The sequence below is a fragment of the Peromyscus maniculatus genome, chromosome 2, assembly GCF_049852395.1.
Source record: "Peromyscus maniculatus bairdii isolate BWxNUB_F1_BW_parent chromosome 2, HU_Pman_BW_mat_3.1, whole genome shotgun sequence".
Classification (NCBI taxonomy): Eukaryota; Metazoa; Chordata; class Mammalia; order Rodentia; family Cricetidae; genus Peromyscus; species Peromyscus maniculatus.
Window position 1 is genome coordinate 124,187,557 of NC_134853.1, and position 20,064 is coordinate 124,207,620.

Here is a 20,064-nt window from a genome sequence, read left to right on the forward strand (position 1 = left end):
CTGATTCAACCTTACATTATTTACTTATCTTTCTACTTAACTCTTCTGTCTCTTTCATAAGCACTTACTCTTCACAAGGGAAGATTTTATCCATTTGATTCATTGTCATACTTCCTACATGTGCTACCATATAGCAAGCATTCAATAATATTATAGCCAAATGAATAGACTATAAAATTCAACCATTAGTTCATGGATTTCTTCACTGAGCACTCACTCACTAATAAACTGCTCTGTTCAGGCATCCTCCAGACATTATCCTGTTTCATCCCATATGGCTATGTTCCTCATCTTTCCAAATTCATAGAGGCTTATGTTAAAGAAGACTCTGAGCTACAGAGGTGTGGCTTATCAAATGTGGTTATCAAAGTCTGGTGCATTCCACCAACCAGAAACCTCCTACTCTTATAAGTAATCACTTATTTTACCCAATAGCTGCTAGCCACTGGTTAACTATGACATTTTATGAAGTTTAAAAAGAGGAAAATGTATAAATTATGACAACATAGACAATACATTTTGGATAGCATATTAGCTACTTTTGTTGTAATAATAAATAACCCCAATATCTCAGAGACACATGACAAGAAATCCTTATTTCTTTCTCCTATTATATGAGGGCTGTGGATTAGCAGGGATCGTGTGAGTGCAATTCAGTTTGTTGACCTTGTTATCCTTCAATTGAAATGGAAGGAGTGCCCCCATCTAGCATATGCGTTTTTTTCCAGTGAAGGCAGCAATGAGAGAAATTCAGTCAGACCATGCAGGCACATACAGAATTCCTGACATAACATATCATGATATTTCATAGGCCAGAGCGTGCCACACAATCACATTCAAAGTCAATAAGGCAGACATGCATGTTCCTTCCTCAGGATGCATAGACATGGCAACAGGTGGGAATATATAATTGAATTATGGAGGAGAACAGACTCAAAAAATATTTCTCAATCCCTCACAGGAGATCACACTCCAAATAATAGAGTTCATGGAGTGAAAATATAAAAGACCTCCCCCCACTGTTTTTATAAAGAGTCACCAAGCCTCAGAGTGCATCTTTATTTGGACAAATGTTGATAGATCATTTTATCTCAACAAGCAATGGATGACTCCAGAGAGACTTCACTCATACACTCTTTTATGTGATGACTTTGAGACACTGGGGAGGGAAACTTAGGTCAACTTCACAAAAGACTGATGTGAAAACCAGCTGTTAAATTATTCGTTTAAAATTGGAACTACACATTTTTCAGCAGTCAAAATATTTGGTATACTGTCTGGAAGGATCTTTTTGCTTTGCATCCTGGGAAGCTGAATTAGGCTTGGTGAACAGGCATTAGAATAAAAGGAACCAAACATACACACACACACACACACACACACACACACACACACACACACAAGTTTTGGAGATGTTTTTACTATTTGTTATTTTTATCTTTTCTTCTGAACTCTGAAAAATTACTCTTCAGTTAATATTGTCTACAGAGGCATTAGTGGACAGAATTTTATTTTAACAACACTCCCCTCTTATTTTTTCTGGGAATAGACCTTATATTACATTTCTTGAATTCCATGCTTCTTCTGCTTGGCTGTATTCTATGATATATGGGAGTCCATATCTTTTCGAATGACTTGGTTTAATGATTACTGATTGTTCCATGAGTGGACATTCATTCTAAGCCTAACAAATAAGAGCTCTGGCTTTATCTTTCTAGCATTCAGACTAGGAAATTGTCTCAATTCTGCATTCTACAAAGGAAAGGCAATGGAGGGGGACTCAACGTTCTCCATGTCTCTATTTCCTTCGATGGGAATGAAGAAAGCCTGGGTGAGAGGCAGTCAAATTGACATATCAAAAGAATGAGTTAAAGATATGGCATGTGCCACCCATAAGCCCTTTTCCAGTCTCACATCAGATTGCTCTTGGTGTCTAGTCATTTCTGCCTTGAGTGTACTTGATCATTAATCCCTTTCTCTGATCCTGGGAATAATTAATTCTTTCCTTTTTGGACAAAGGTTGCGTGGGTTACATTTCTGCTTCTTGCAAACAAGTCATTCTTTGAAGCATAATGACATTTAAAACACAGTTTGTAGAGAAAAAAGGTCCTAAAGAATGAACCCTGTGAGAACATAAAAAAGTATATATCAAGGGTGGGTAGAGGAAGGGGGTATGGACTCAATAGTAAGATGAGACAAATGAGACCCAAAGTGGAGATGGGGGCATGGGCCAGGTGCAGAGGAGAATTTTAAGAAGGAAGATGTCAACACAGACACAAACACAGACACACACACACACACACACACACACACACACACACACACACACACACACACATACACACACACACACACACACTTTGTTGAGATAACCAGACAAGGTGGGACCAAAAACATACTGATAGGTCTCCCAGAAGGCTGCTGATGCTCTCAGTATTAAGGATGTGCAGAGGGTATAGGTGCAGGAGCCAGGCAATATGAGTTAGGCAGCAATTAGTAGTTCTGAAAACCAATGAATCTGAATGATGTTTGGCAGTAAAGACAAGAAATAGGGCTAGTATTAGAAGAAATATATTGGTGCTGAAGAATTTGAATTCCTCTCTCTTAATATAGAAGAAATATGATCAGTAAGTATTTACTGAACACACATTGCATTTCAGAACTATGTTAGGTATTAAAATACACATATGAATAAAACACAAGCAAGATTAAATAAATTATGATACCACCACAAAAATTGAATACTAGCATCCTCAAATGATAGCACAGAAGACTAGATAAGGAATAAAATGTGTTGCAGTTCATCAAAATTGTAAAATAAGGCTGAAAACTAGCATGTGTATAGAGGCCATTTTTTACTGTGCATATCAAGTTTTCATTGTATAAAAAGAAAAGAAACTAGAAAGATGCCTAGAAAAAACTAAGTAGTGTGTAATACTAGTGTCAAGATTTTGAGAAACTTTCATTGTATCCTTTTGTAGATCTGCATTTTCTAAATATCTAAGCATTTAATTGATATTACTTTTATAGCAAGAAAAATACATAAAAAGAACACCCTTCTTTTAGCCCCAGATGTCTGTAGATGCTAGAGTTATGTTTCCCAGAGGAAGCAACATTTGAGCAAGTCCCTGAGATATGAGCAGAAATTATCTGGTTAGGGTCAGTGAGATGGCTCAGTGGGTAAAGATGCCTGCTGACCAGCCTGATTACCCAAGTTTCATTCCTGGGACCCACATGATAGAAGGTGTGGCCTGACTTTGGCAAGATGTCCTCTGACCTCCACATAAATACCATATACACAAAATAAAATTACAGTAATAAAAATTTAAAAAGAATCAATCTCATTAGAAAGAAAGGAAGGAAATGAACATTGAGTAGGGAACTGTATGAAATTATCCAAGGAATATTGAATTGTCTTTTGGCAGAAGGGCAGGAACAGAAGAGGGTGGCTGCTAGGGGAAAAGTCCTCCGGACAGAGCCTCTGTCCCAGCTGGGCAGTGCTGATCTGCCTGCTGGAGAGGATGGGCTGAGACTTAGCCATGCTGGTGTGGGCTGCAAGTGCATTTGGTGACAAATTTCATGATGTCATTGTTTTTAACAGCTGAGTAGTACTCCAATGTGTAAATGTGCCACATTTTCTTTACCCATTCTTTGGTTGATGGGCTTCTAGGTCGTTTCCAGTTTCTGGCTATTATGAATAAAGCTGCTATGAACTTAGCTGAGCAAGTTTCCTTGTGGTATGATTGAGCATCCTTTGGACATATGCCCAAGAGCAGTATAGCTGGGTCTTGAGGTAGGTCAATTCCCAATTTCCTGAGAAACTGCCATACTGATTTCCAAAGTGGCTGTACAAGTTTACACTTCTACCAGCAATGGAGAAGTGTTCCCTTGCTCCACATCCTCTTCATCATGAGCTGTCAGTTGTGTTTTTGACCTTAGCCATTCTGACAGGTGTAAGATGGAATCTCAGAGTCATTTTGATTTCCATTTCCCCAATGACTGAGGATGTTGAACAATTCTTTAAGTGCTTCTCAGCCATTTGAGATTCCTCTGTTGAGAATTCTGTTTAGATATGTACCCCATTTTTAATTGAATTATTTGGTTTGTTGATGTCTAGTTTGTAGACCTTCCTCTCTTTCAAATTCATACCCTTATTGTTCATTAATTGTTATTGCATACATACATATACATCATATACATATACATACACATACATATACATATACATACATATACGTACATATACATACATACACATACATACATATATATATATATATATATATATATATATAGTCCTAAATACAGCCTGTTCAGTCTGCTGAGTCTTTATCCTCCTGCTCACTCAGCCATTGGTGACTTACTGCCCCCGGAAAGGATACTTTCTCAAAGTGGTGACAACTAGGGTTGGTGACAAACATTCACTTGAAGCTGGTCTAGAGAGTCCATCCATCATGGGATCTACAATAGCTGACAGTGGTGAGCTACTAGAATCCTAGAATCTACTAGAATCCTAATGTGATACCTATCTTCACTCCACCCCGGTAGTGGTGCTGTTACCATTCCCACACCATTCATTACCATTAAAAGGCCATTCAGCTAGGAAGAAGTAGAATCAGAATTGGAGCTAGAGCTTGCTGCTAGTGACCTTGGACTTTATCACACCCACACATCTGCCATTGAAAGAGTCAGGAAGAGAAGGGGTGAGGTCTGGAGACAGGGATGAGGTTAGGTCGTCCTGGAACTTCTGTGTTGTCCTCCTCCTCTTCCTCCCTCTCCTCTTCTTCTCCTCCCCTTTCTCTCTCTGTGTGTATTGGTTATTATACCCAGGGTCTCATGCATGCTGAATTAGCGCTCAACCGCTTAGCTCCATCTCTAGCCTGCTTGCCTTCTTAGCACCTCTGTTCTTACTTCCCCTTTCTTCTCCTCTCTTCCTTTTATCTTTTATGCACTGTTTGTTACCTGGAAAGAGAAATGAAAATTCCATGAAGTACATATTAATTTCCCAAGCAAAGTCCAACCTAGGGATTAATGAAATAAGCGCAAGCTTCAGAGAAAGTGTGCCCTGATACATATTTTGAAAGTTGTTTCAAAAAGGTTATACACAGGGTTATGGAGGCCCTGGTTAGTAATGGTTAGTTTTTAGATTGTCACCTGATACATGCACTTTTGGGGCATTCTTTATTTTTCTTAAGTGAAATGATCACATTGAGGATACTTCCATGGGGAAAATTTCAAACATGCAAACAACTTAGCTTTGTAAACAAAGCCACAGTGGGATTTTTGCACTTTTTGCTGACAGGGAGCGGACCGTGTATGTGGAATGGGGGAAAAGACTGAAGGACTTTGAAGGTAGGCTGCAGGGAAGGGATGGGATGAGAGGGAGGTGAGAGGTGGGGAAGAAGGTGTGGAACATTCCATCACGGGCTTAGGGCTAGAAGACCTGGATATTCTTGTAGGTTCTCTCATTCTGCCATCACTGCCTTTGCCTTGTGTGGCAAAGCTCTGTGTTCCTGTCATCAGCTGTTAGAAGTGAGAGTGAAGAGCAGGTCTCTTGCAATGATGAGGACTTGCACATCTGCTAAACATAACTAGCAAACTCTATTCCTTCCTATTCAAGTGCTCAAGACCTGAGTCTGTCTTCTTTCTCCCCTGTCTCTGACAAGGTAGGAATCTCTGCATTCCGGGTGTCTGGCACTGTACACTGTGACCAAGGGCAGAATGCATCCCTTGCACTCAATCAGCCCAGCATTCAGCTGCAGCCAGGGAGAACAGCAGGACTGATTTCTTGACATAAACACACTGAACAAGCAAGACAGGCCCCAAGGAGTTATTTAAAACCTAATCTCGGAGAGAGCTTCTCCAATCTGAAGCTCTTGCCTAAATATAAATGGCAAAGCTTATTCAACATCAAATCAAATCAATGATAATTTGAGGACTAATTAGCATTTGGGGCTTTTTTCAGCAGCATGGTGATGGGGTGTATAATGCTATGTGATTGGGGAGAAGCACGTAATTATGAGGCTGACTACATTGTCTCCTGGAGACTCCTGAGGGAGCAGATTCCCTTAGTCACAGGCCAGTCACCTTCAGAGAGAGCAGCAGAGGCTGTGCCGCTACGCCTCTGCGGGGTCAGTGCTCTGACATTAGGCCCATTACTTCCTTTTAGATCAACAGAACTTCACCCTTTACTGTAATTCTAAGAGTAAATTAGCAGAAGATATTAAAGAGAAATTGAACCAAGGGAAGCTAGAATTTCAAACACATTTGCTGGAAGCCAGATATCAAAATAATCATAGCAGCTAGAATCATGAAATACTTTTCACATAGCTGTGATGAGCCTTTAACATACACCATCAGTTTAATTTTTAGAATGCCCCTGTGAAGTCAGTATGATGTCATCATCATCATTATCATCATCATCATCATCCAAATTGAGGTCCTAAGAATTTCTGAGATTTTCTCAAGTCTCATAAATAGAAATTGGCAGATCATAGCTTAGTAGACTTAGTATATTTCTGGTTTCATAGATTATGAGGTTCATTCCTATACTGTGCTAATTTGCATAAATGACAGTCTCATTTTCTTATGGACATATGGAAGGTGGATATTTTTCCTTCCTAAGATGAAGAAGCCTTGTCTTAGTCCTCAATAGTCACCCAGTAGAGGTGGCTGATTCACAGCTAGGAAAAATGAAGACAGAAAAACATAATCTAAAGAAATACTAGCTCTGATTTTACAGAGTGCTAACACTCCAAGAGTATCCAGGCCCCACAGGATGAATAGTCTTGGCAAGTAGGAGTCGTGGTTGAAGTGCAGAGTTCCCAGTTTGCCCTGTTTTCTGAGGTGACCCCTGAGGCCCAGGCTTTCTCCTCAGGTGTCAGGCAGCTCAGTACAAGGAAAGGACCATGTGATGCTAGCTTCACTGGGGGTGGCTGCCTGGTTTGCAGGTGAAGAGTGATTTGGAGGTCTTGTTGGGGCTCAGGAGGAGTGAGGCCTGGCTAATCACTACATCTGTGGTGGCCCCAGCATAGCGGCAAGAGGTATCTGTGCTGGCAGCTGTTGTGCCTGCCTCCTACTCTGATTATTCCAGCTGTTTCCCCAGCCTCTCTTTGGGCAGTGAATATATGGGAGAGTGTTTTTCTAATGAGGCTCAGGCTGAAGCAGCTGAATTCTGTCACAGGCCCCAGCATGCACAGGCACGGCACCCAGCAGTTGGCCACATCCCTTTTCTTCATGGGACTCTAAGTTGCTTCGTTTTCACATTTAGAAGTGATCAACTAAGAGGCAGGTGTCTGAGAAAAGAGAAGCTTGGTTAGAAAAACAAAACCCTTTGAATTGAGTTTTTCCCTGGGTTGAATATTAAGAGGCCAGAAAGTAGATGCTTTTCCAAGACTGATGAGGATGATTCAAATCATACTCACTCTCCTGGGGCTAGCCTCATGGGGGTCCAATTGCTGAGTACTCTGTTGGACAAAGTGAGACAATTAGTCTTCTTGAGAGGCAATTGAGATGGCTTAAGTGGTACCAAGAAACAAGGCTTTTATTTTACTATGATGAGGAAAAACTCAATGAGCTGAGGCCGAAGGTTGTTGTACAAGCAATTGTTATAAAGAGATCAGCAATTGCATGAGATTATATATTATATATTATGATCTACATTGCCATTTCATTTTGAGAATAATTCAGTTCTTTACTGGACTTCTAACATATACCTGGAAACTAGAGTCTTCTACAAAGAGAATTATGTATAATGGGCACCCAACCTACAAATGAAAGCATTCAAGGAGGTTCATCACCAAAAATGCCTATAAAATAAGGCTATTATTACAATTAAACAATATCTGTGGGTGTAGGCAGAGGCAAAAGAATGTTATTCACATAGGATGACATGGTTACTGTTATTGACAATTGGGATTAGCTCAGAGCTTCTTGGCAGGCAATGCAAAAGGGCATCATGGTGAGTGATGTGTTGATACTACAAAATAAAAACCTTTACAATTTGCAAAAGTAAACTTTTCCTTGGTTCTAATTTTCAATAACTCTTCAATAGTCAACTTCCTGAGAGGAGTGACTGAGTCATACGTATCCCAAGATCTCAGGTACTGTTAGTTATTTTCTATTAGTGACAAAACAACATGACCCAAGCAACTTACAAAATAAAGTGTTTAATTGGGATTACTGCTTCAGAAGGTTAAGAACCTATCATTGTGGGGTTGTACAGCAGCAAGCAGCAGACATGTTGACTGGAGCAGCAGGTGAGTTTACACCTCAAAAAACCACAAACAATAAGGAGAGAGGCATTATGGGAATGGTGTGAGTCTTTTGAAACTTCAAGGCCTGCCTCCAGTGACACATCTCCTCCAACAAGGTCACATCTCCTAATCCTTCCCAAACAGTTCCACCAACCAGGATTCAAGTATATGAGCCTATAGGGGGCATTCTTATTGAAACTACCACAATTACCCAGGAGAATGCATGCTACATATTTGATGGACAGTAGAGGGCTTGTCATTCATGTACCGTTGGTGAGGATGTGCAACCTGAGGGTGGCTGCTGAAGACAGAGCAGTGTCATTTCTCAGAAAAGTGAATTTTATCAGACATCTTCCTGATGGTTTAACTAGATATAAAAATATGCAGAATTCTACAAGGGGAGCAGGCAAAGAGGCATGCTTGAGCATTTGGGCAATAGAAAGTTATAATTCTTCTAAACATCTTTGGGTAGATTATAATTTTAATTTGCCATTAAATAGTGACAATGGGCAAAAACAATGCTGCATATAAAATCACTCATCATTGCACTGCCATTGTGAGAAGGGGAATGCATTAGCTACTTTTCTGTTGCTGTGATGAAAGATTGTGACCGAGGCAATTTATAGAAGAAGTAGTTTATTCAGCCTTGTGGTTCTAGAGGGTTAGAGTCTGTGACATGTGTCATGGTGTCACGAGAAGGAAGTTGAGAGCTCTTGTCTTGACCCACAAGCATGAAACAGAAAGGCAAGTCAAAATGGAGCAAGTCTTTAAACTCTCAAAGCCCACCTCCAGCAACACACTTCCTCCAGCAAGACCATGCCTCCTAGGCCTCCCTAAACAGCACCATTAACTGGGAATTGACTTGTCAAATGCTTGAGCCTATGGGGAATATGCCATTTAAATCACCGCAGAGATGGAAGACATATCAGCAGAGCTAGACTAGAAACCAGGACTATGTACATTCTCAGCATATAAATCAGAGGACATTTAATATAAAGAATTTGCTCCATTGGTAATAGAGGCTTTGACAAGGGGAGACTATGAGGTGATTGAGAGGCTACCAAAACCAGGCAGTCAATATCAGTTCTTATTCTAGAAAGGCAGTGTTATTACCAAAAGGATGAGGTTATGGAAAGGGTGGGTCATCTGTGTGTTAGCTGGAACCAGCCTGCCTGCTCAAACTGTTATGGGCATGCAGAATTTTATAATGGAAACCTGTGAAGTGATTGAAAAATGGAAGATGGAAGACTCCAAAGCAGACATACTTTTCTCCTGATATAAAAAAAAAGATAAAGACACACCTAGTTTTACAGAGAACAGTAGAGAAAAGGAGTAATTGAGTGTTTAAGTTCCCAGTTTGATTGTCCTTGTTACACTTCTGCTCATGGATTTCACAAATATGGCTCACAGTAATACTTTATAACCCTACACACCTGAGGAGGGTTCTTCAAGACATCACTTTTTGTGCCTTTGCTGAGGCTGCAAACCTTGAGTGGTAACCTGTAGATGTGCAGCCTCTGACCATGACTGAGAAACCAGGATGGTCCTCCTTCAAGTCTACCGACTGGCTTGCTCTAAAGAAACATGGACAGTCTTGTGAAATAACCCCTAGAGACTGTGACTCAGCCCCAGACCATGTTCCTGACCTCTGTGGCATGTTCAGGTACATAGAATCACAAATACCAGATCTTGTACACTGATTGGCAAGTTTACAAAGAAAATGTAGCCTAAGGTACAAAACACAGGTTAGTTAGCCCTGTAGCCAGGCTCTGACTTCCAAATCTCCATTCTGTTCCTATCACTGCCTTCTAGCATTGGCCTGATTCATGGCCCCAGGCTCTTATTCCTTGCTAGAGAACCCATATCTTAACTCATCTCAAAATTTAAGACCCGAAAGACAGAGAAAATGAAATTTTAGCTAATCCAAGCACACACAGTAAATCTCTGCCTCTTTCTGATGTGCTGACTGTAATTCTCTTTGCAGCCAACAGACATTTGGCACTTTTCCATGGCAATAGCACGGTCCTAGCAGGACAGTTCTTTCATCACTTGAAAGCAGATCATTGTAAGGCAATACATTTGCAAGTAAAGAAGGTTTGGGAGCCATGGAAACCTGTGTGGGTTCATGTGGGTCAGAGGAGTTAGTAGGGGAATTGAGAAGGGCATGTCCTTAGGATCACCAACCAATTATTATCTTTAAGCTATGGGGAGGCAGCAAGATGGCACACTTGACTCAGCTCCACTAGAATGAGGAAGGACAAAACATGGGAGTGAGGAAGTATCTCATTGACTATGTATAGAATGAGCTAATGGCTTTCTGAAGATTTCACCTCACACTCATTTCCTTGGAGCAGATTTGGCCTGAGCCACCCAGCCTAGCATTAGGTCAGGCAGTTGCTTGAAATGGCTTCTTTCTGTGTATGATCAGTAAGTTCTTTTAACTTTGCTTATGTTTATCTAGGCTCAAGAACAAATATCTACTGGGACTTTCTGCTTGCCAGCATCCTGGCTCAGATGAAGAGACAGTCCCTGACTCTGAGGAGCTGGCGGTCAGGAGAGGGATGCAGATTAAGTACTAAGATGTATATGCAGGGTTGCCATGTCTCTGTTGGACAACACAGGATCACAGACTTGGCAGCTTAAAACAACAGTTTTGGCACAATAAGTCCACAGTTCCCGGTTGGGGGAGGTTTTTTTCCTTAGGGAATCATCAGGCCAGAAGCAAGGCATCCACTGGGCTGAGCTCTTCTCTGTAGGCTTAGAGAAGATTTACTTCTGAGCTTGCTCAGGCAATCGTCAACATCCAATTTCTTTTCCCTGTCCTGGCTTTCAAGTAAGGACTACCCAGTGTCCCTAGAGTCATCTGGACTCCTTCCCACCTGATGCCTTTTCCTCAGCCCCAGCGGGCCCCAGCTGGCCACAGTGGGCCACAGAGGGCCAAGTCCTTTCTTCTCATGCCCTGACTTTCTCCTGTATTCTTCTTCCGCTGGCTTGAAAAAGAACAGTGTCTCAATACTTTTTCTTTAATCATTTAATTTATTGGGATAGGGTCTTGTTATATAGCTCAGGCTGACCTTTGACTCTGGAACCTCCTGTATTAGCCTCCTGAGTGTTGGGATTAGTCAGCAAAAGTGGAGGTTTTAAGGTCTCATCTGATTTGACCCAGTCCACCCTGGTCTTCTTTTCTCAAGCTTGCCCATGCCTTTCACCTAACAGTCTTGGGAATAAGCTCCTACCATAGCCATTGGGTCCAGAGCTTAGGCTGTGGGCTCTTGAGGGCCATTCTTAGAAATGTCCATTCTGTATGAGTATAGACCTTCCAAAGTAGAGTGGTGAAGCAATTGTCCGGCCTCTGGGGAATCATGGAAGGCTTCATGGCAGAGAGGGCCTGACTGAATTTCCTAAGAATGAATCAAACCTTAGCAGGAGAGAAAGCAGGGAGGAGGCTGTTATAAAAGGCAGGTAGAAGTGCCCTGAAGCAGACACAGTACTGCTTTCTCTCCTCAGTACCTAGTCAGGGCTGAGCATGTGAGTTTCCAAAAACATTTTTTGATGAATTAGTTCATTGGTTGTATATTATTATAATGATTAAAATAACATCACAGTCTGAAAGTTTGGTGATCAGTGCTTAGAACCATCAAAATGGTTAGTATGTACTAGCTAATGTTATTATACAACTCCAGATAGGAAAACTCTTGCAAGGTGATCTAGAATGTTTATTCACTCATTTACTTGTTTATTAAGAACAAAGTAGGTGCCAGTGTGAGGCCATGGGGAGATGGTATAGGATTGGATTAAACAGATGATTTCAGTTTCATAAAGGTTCTGCTGGCTGCAGTTGTAGAAATAGACAACAGACAGTGAGACAGGCAGCGTAACAAATGCAGTGAGGACCATGCAGTGCAGTTCTGATGATGTCTGTGGTCTTTGAAAGGTGGGTTCCTTTTTGTCATCCTAACTACTAAACACAAGAATTGCCTCCTATGTCAGTATTCATCTCTAGCTCCAGAGAGACCAAGTCAGAGTCTCCTCCAGCCCCAGTCACTATGTGTCTCCAGTGTCCTATATAATAAATACCTTACTCACAATACATCTGTGTTGTGTATTACTACACAATACCCTGTAAATAGACTTAGATTCTCATTCCTTGTTTAGATCAAACCCATTATTTAATTAAAAAACATTTGCACAACACCTGCTATGTGCCAATGAGCAGCAGAGCCAAGCTTCAAACTTAGTCTGATGTACTTGACAAGGCTAAGTATCAAGCTTCAAGCCTTCCTGCCCAGTCTTTTATCTTATATTTCTAACAACGGTAATGAAAGAAAAGCAGCAACTATAACCATTTACTGAACACTATAGCCAAATTCCTTAGTTGAATTTGTAGCATTGGTTCCTACCAAGACACTAGAGAGTGACAGTTTGCTTCACTTCAGAGGGAAGGAATCTGCCTACTAGAGAAGCTGAGTCCCTGCAATGGGCCACAGAGCCAGCACACAGCTGACTTAGGAGTGAAACCATTCTCTGCTGATTCCAAAAACTTTGGCTCTTTGTGGATAGATCAATGTGTTGATTAATTGTTGTCCTTGGCCTAATTATTCCTTTTCTTTTCCAAGGATTGTCCATGTGGACATCCATTTAATCATGGTCTCAGACACACATCAACAATGTTCTGCGGGATGTCTGAACTTGAGCATTGCAGATACAAATGCTATAACAGGTTTACCATGATGTCTCCACAATTTAATGAAGACTGGCTTACCTTTGTGCATCAGCTCATGTCCTGCCTCTTTGGTGTCTTCATCTCAGGGCTGTTGTCCCATCCTCCTGACAGGAAAGGAATTTCACTTTTGCAGAGACACCTTCAGTTGCTTCAAAAGCTCAGTCTCCATCCATGGGACTTTTCTATGAGCACACAGCTACATGAACTATACCTAAATGCTTTCAAGAGTTGACTGTATTCATCTTGAACCCTGCACCCACTGCCAAACATGGGGAAGTTGCTCTACAGACTTGTATGAATGCAAAGAGGAACCAAGAAACGCAGTCCAACACTCACCCTATTCTTGGCAAGGAGCCCAGTGTTAACTAGTTATGAAGATGGAGCGGTGCTATATTGACTCCTGGATTCCTTGCATCTTTCTAACCAAGTGAAGGTTGGTGACAGCACATGCTTTGCATTCCTAACTTTGAACCCCAGTTCTCTGGGTATCAGAAACCCTAAATGGCCTGTTTCCTATGCAATGAGACAAGGCCACTGGTCACATACTGGGAAATCACAGTAATGTCAGATTGATGTAAGAATTTCTAGAAACTCACGCTTAACTTCTAAACAAACAAGTTCTAAAGTTTGCAGTCTAGCTTGGGCCTCCTAGACCAGTGCTGTTTTAGATTGTGAACTCAGACTCACAACAACAGGGCACATGGAGTAGGGGAGGCTAGTCACTTAAATTCTCAGTCTCCTAAGTTTTATCATCTGCGGAATTAGGACAGCAGTACCTCCTTTTGGGGCTGGGATGAGGATGAAATGACTCCAGTTATTCTGTTTGCTCTGGGCTTCTGCTGTGACAGATACTTCCCTTCACATTTACTTTATTTTAAAATTTTTATTAGCTTACAAAGAAGTAGGCTTCATTATAGTGTTTCTCAAACACACCTTTTTCTGTTGCCTCTCTCTCCCACTTCTTCCCCTCCTTCCATTCCCTTACGCCCTTTCACCGAGATAGCCTGTTTTCTACTTTAAGTCACATGTGACCTTTTCCCCTCCGTGCCCCTGTCCCCAATTTCTCAACACCTTTTGCTTTCATTGTCTTCTATATAGGTTATGACACATAGGTTTTTTTTTTTTTATTAAATGAAGAAAATATAATGGAAAAAACAGACAAAACTCCCTGTTGTCTTGGATCTTCAGTTTTGGTGAGATAATCTACATAAGAAGGTAGCTGGGTGCCTAGTTACCACAGTTACCAATTGTGTATTATTTAGTGAATCACCTCACTCTACAGAGAGTCACTTTACCAAACTGGAGCAAAAATAAAATCTGCAAGTATTGTTTTGAAGATCCGGTGGGATCAGGGAGAAGTCTCTCTGAGAGCAAATACAACTCAAGGTTACATGCAAACGACTGTGCTCCTGGATCTTGAGGCTATAGTATCTGTCCCAGATGTGGGGAAGGTCAAGATTTTGAGGAGTTTTCCTATAAAATAGTAGAAGGCATAAAAGATGAAGGTCCTGGTATCTCAAGAACCATATGGGAAGTCAATATCTAGTGCTAGCCAAACAAATTGAAAAATACATCAAATGGAAAGAAGAGAAACACTATGGCTGTAGACTAACACTGGGTAGCTACAAACAAGAGTCACCAGACCAGCGGCTTATGGGATGCTTTCAGTGCTCACTGGGACAAAGGAAAATTTAAAGGATGGATTAGAGCAGATGCCACAGGAAATGACATTACCAAGGGCAGAAGGCTCTGTTTCTAATCAGGTCAACAGATCAAGATTGACACTAGGATGGAGGTTAAACCAGAGAGTTGGGGGCTGTGAAAAACCAGAAGAGAGGATGGAAAAAAAATATGTGCTAAGAGGTTAAATGGGCTGGGCGGGGGGTGGGGGGGTTGGGGGTGGGGGAGTGGGGGGGTGGCTTAGCAAGTCAAGTGCTTGCTGTGCAAGCATAAGAACTGACTGAAGTTTGGATCCCCAGCAGCCCCTTGGAAGCTGACAGCATCAACACTGGTTTATAACCCAGCACTGGGGAGGCAGAGCTAGGCAGATCCTAGAGCTCACTGGCCAGCTGGGCTAGCCCAAAGGACAAGCTCTAGGTTCAAGGAGAGACCCTGTCTCAAAATCAATGTGGAGGATTGATTGAGAAAGGCATCATGATGTCAGCCTCTGGGCTCTACATGTGTCCACAGGGGTGAGCATACATATACTTGCATGAAACTCTCATCTACAACGGGATAATATTTGAAGATGGAGTCTTTGGGAGTTAATTTGGCCCTATGGGTAGAGGCCCTCCTGATGCTTCAGTGTACTTATGAGGAACATAAGATCTCCTTCCTCTCTCCCCGCCCCCTACTTTCCCTCTCTCCCTCCAATATTAGACTTCTAGCCTCCAGAATTGTGTGAAATGCAGGCTTGCTGTATAGGCACCCCTCACTATTGTATTCTGCTACAGCAGTGCACATGGACTAAGGCAAAGAGTAACTTCCTGGATCCTGACAGCTGAGTGTTACCACTGTTCACTCTGTTCGGTGCCTAAGGAGGCAATCAATGCTGAGAGAACACAGATGCTTTATCCTCCGGATTCTGAATGAGTTCACCCATGATGGGGTTGGGTTGGGACTGGAGAGAGGGAAGAGGGAGGTTAAAAGCCTAAACATCCTGGTTCCTCCCTTCAGGTCGTAGTGAGATGTCTGCATCCCTCAGCCCAGGCCTTCAACTCCTCCATGTTCTCTGGGTTCTGGCAACCACTCCTTTTTGCCCCTGTGGACTTAGAGATGTCAGGAACCCCACGATTCCCAGCCCTAGAAAGCTGCACTTGCTTCATGATTTCTGCACACTCTGCACACAGCCTTGTAAATAGTCTTGCTATCCTGACTGTGCCATCTGTCTTCTTCTGGTTCCCTGAGCAATACAGAAGCTCCGGGGCTAATATCCAAAGCTCTGTCTCATTGGCTTCTGTTTACCTAAACTATCAGTAGGTCAGCTTAATTTAAAGAGGCAGAGCTAGAAAAACCCACAGAAGAGAGCAGAGAAAGCTGGAGTCAGGACCTGGGAAAGAGTCATGCTAAGATCTTGGTTTTAAGTGGGATAAATGCTAAGGGTTAGAAAAGAGCAATAAATAATAAATAATATCCGGCACCACTCTTGGTGGGAGCCAGGCAGTGTTCTAAGTGCAATGTGTGTGTGTGTGTGTGTGTGTGTGTGTGTGTGTGTGAATTCCTTCAGTAACTGTTTTAGTTAGGATTTCTATTGCTGTGTAGGGACACCATGACTACGGAAACTCTTATAAGAAAACATTTAATTGGGGCTGGCTTACAGTTAAGAGGTTTAGTCCATTATTGTCATGGTGGGAAGCATGGTAGCAGGCAAAGAGACATGGGCTGGAGGGGTAGCTGAGAGCTCTACATCCAGATTGGTAGGCAGCAGGAAGAGAGAGTGAACCAATGAGTTTGGCTTGAACTTCTGAAACCTCAAAGCCCATGCCCTGTGACATACTTCCTCCAACAAGGGCATACTTACTCCAACAAGGCCACATTCCCAAAAGTGCTTACACTCCCCATGAGTCTATGGGGGCCATTTTCATTCAAACCAACACAGTTACTATGCTGACTAGTTTTGTGTCAACTTGATACATCACAGAGTCATTTTGGAAGACAGAATTTCAATTGAGAAAATTTCCCCACCACATTGGCCTGTAGGCAAACCTGTGGTGCATTTTCTATATTGATGATTGATGTGGGTTTACCCAGCCCACTGTGAGTGATGCTACCTCTTGGCTAGTGGTCTTGGATGCAATAAAGAGGCAGATTGAGGAAGTCATGACGAGCAAGCTGTTAAGCAGCACTAGTCCATGGGCTTCTGTGTCAGTTCCTGCCTCTGGGTCTCTTCCTTGAGCTCCTTCCCTGACTTCCTTCAACGATGAACTGTGCTTTGAAAATGTAAGTGTAATAAACCCTTTTCTACCCAAGTTGCTTTTTGTTCATGGTGTTCTATCACAGCAATAGAAACCCTAACTAAGACAGTCTATAAGAGCACTCAAAGGATTGTGGAATATTGTTAAAAGAAATTAAGAATGAGCTCTGTGTGTGTGTGTGTGTGTGTGTGTGTGTGTGTGTGTGTGTGTGTGTGTAGATATATCAAAAGACTATGGAAGCATCCACAATCCATTGCCTGATCCATTGTTTTCCTTTCTGTGAACATCACTCACAAGATTGATTACATATGAATATCTACACCTGCACTTGCTTAATGTAACATTATAAAGGATCTTTATGATCCCTACCAGAAAACAATGCTAAGAAAATACTCAGAGTCTCTGAGGCTAAATCCTTTTTCCCCCATCTTTTTTCTCCTTCTTTAGCACAGTTCTAGTCTTTCCCATCCAGGCTACACTTAGTCATTTACTCACCCTGCTGCGGGCTCCTGATGACAGCCTTATAGGTTGTCACAGAGCAGATGCCCATAAAGACTTGCAATACAGAGGAGGGGCTAGAGGTTGTCTTTTCCTTTTGAGACAGATCCTGGCCCACCCTGACCCCATAGAAACTTCTAGAAACTCACAATGAGTAGATCCTTGTCTTCTATAAGTGGTAAGAGAACATATCTCCTATGGATCAAGACCCACAGCCAAATGGTCTAGAAATTTTGTACATAGGTTGTCAGCCAACATCCACAAGTAGACTAAACACCAGGTTGCTGAGCCCTGCAAGGGGAGTTTTAAGACTAGGTACAAATCAGCAAAGGACTCCTTAATGGTTGCCAAGGAAGCAGCTGCCGAGTGCATATGCTGGACTCCCTCCTGCTTGACCCCCAGCTGTACTATAGAAGCTGAGAGCTCACTTAAGCCTATGGAGGAGGGCAAATTATTTCAGGCATGGGAAGAGGGAAGTAAGTGGGGTCTATTGGTTCTAAGCCTCTGATTGACAGCCGGCTGTGATGTCAGGTGTCATGGCTGCCACTGCCCTGGAAGTTGCCTTTATCAAGACACACTTAAGACGATTAGTGCCATCCAAAATAATGAAAACCTTGTAGAGGCTTGAGTGAAAGGGTGTTTGCAATCCTTTGTGAGGCCAGGCCTTTCCACCTCTGGTTTTGCTCTGTGGGTTGGGTGTTACACAGACATGGGCAGCTATGCTGAATTTCACTCTGGAGGACCACTATTGGAGCGGTGTGCCATGTGCTGGGTGGACAGCAATTGCACTGCAGAATGGGTCTTCCACGTGGAGCTAGATTTCTTAATTGTTTAATCCAGCTCCCATGCTGCTGCCTCTGTAATGCACTCAATTATGCCCTTCTGCATCACCAGAGCTCATCATCATGTCCTGGTAGCCCATGTCCTCTTAGAAGGTCCACCCTGCTGCTCAGTTCCTACTACCCCTCCCTCAGTATTTGTGATTGATCAGTGCTGTTGCAGCTCCTACAAATACTCACAAGAACACATCTCACCCCAAAATGTTGTTTGATGCTTGCCAGGCTCTGCATATGCTTCTCCCACCATCTGGAAGGATTTTCTCGGCTGCCCTCTCTCTGGCTAACTTTCCAGCATCTCTCAAGACTTAGCTCTGGCCCGAGGTAAGGATATCAGTTGTGTGATTGATTCACCAGTGTAACCCAAGCTCCAGCATGCTACTTGGACTGCAGTATAAACCTGGGGACACTGCTTGCCACTTGCCTGAAGGAACAAATGAGTCTCCTCTGGGAAATACTGTTGTAGACAACCATCCCCTGGTCTAGGTCAACTGTCACTCTCTTTGCTCCTGCCGGATCCCCTGCCTGTCTCCCCAGCTGTCAGTGTACACTGGGAGGTGTCTGCATCTGTGCCCATGATTCACCTTTACCTTGTGTATTCTACCACTAGATTCCAAGTTTCTTGTGCACAGAGACCAGGTTCTCTCATGCTTTTAGGTCACAGTCCCTGTATGCAGTGGGTACTCAATAAATGCTGAATGATAAACGATGAGGCTTGCCCCTGATGTTTGCCTCATTGTGAGTGGTTTTTTCTTCTCTTCTTTCACCAGACATGGAACTCTCTCTGCACCTACAGATTGACTACTGAGACTCAGCAAAGAGTTATTATTTGGTTTGTAAAAATAGATGGCCTTGTAAGGAAGGGGTGGGCCTTGGAAAAGTCAGGGGTGGTTCTTCGAACTTCAGTCTTCTAATCTGACAAATGGGCATTAAAGAGTCTCTGCTATTTTTTTGTTGTCTCATAGGTAGGCACTTGACAGGGGCTTGGGCTACCTAGCTTCTCAGGGAGCTGCTCTCGGGAAATGAAAGTGAGAGGGTAAGGCAGAGATGGGATTTAATAACAAGCTTCTGTGGACCAAATGGTCCTGACCCTGCTGCAGCCCTCTGAGGGGCCCTGCAGGACGGGCCTCATGCACCGTCTAGAGATGAGTTGGAAGCTTGACAGCTGCCCTCCCCGCCAGGGTTGATGTTTGATCCTGGGGGATTAATTTCCTCCTAGTTCTGTAACCAAGCAAACACTGCTTTCCTTTCCCACCGCTGGGATGTTGGAGACAGCCCAGCAGAGGAACAGCATGACACACAGACTTGGGATGGACGCTAACAGTATTCTGGAAGCTGAAGGCTGGGCAGCAGGTGGCTTCTGAGGTAGGCCACAGAGTAGAGTACTGTAGAGTGTATCTGTCCACCAAATGTCTCATCTTATCAGCCAGTTTCTTAGAAAGTAAGATCATTTGTTAACTTAACATGTAACGGAGTGGCAGGGATTTGAAGTACTCTAATTTCCTTATATTTTAGCAATGCCCCTCCCCCCCCCAAAAAAAACCCAAAACTTCCCACTCCTTCTATCCCTGTCTTTCAACCTCTGTCCTCCCACTGTGGACCACTGCTGTTGAATTAGCCTCATCAAACCCGGCTTCCTTTGTTCCTGAAGGGTCCTGGAGGAACCCACAGAGCTCTGGTAATGCTCATTATTTCTCCAGGAGCATCAGAGAGCTCCAGTAATGAGGGCTCACTCCAGCATGTCTTTTTTTTTTTTTCTGTCAGGGAACCAGTGCCATCTTTCCCACCCTGTCACCCACCCGGGGGAGGCCTGACCAGGAAGCGGATGCATGGGAGAG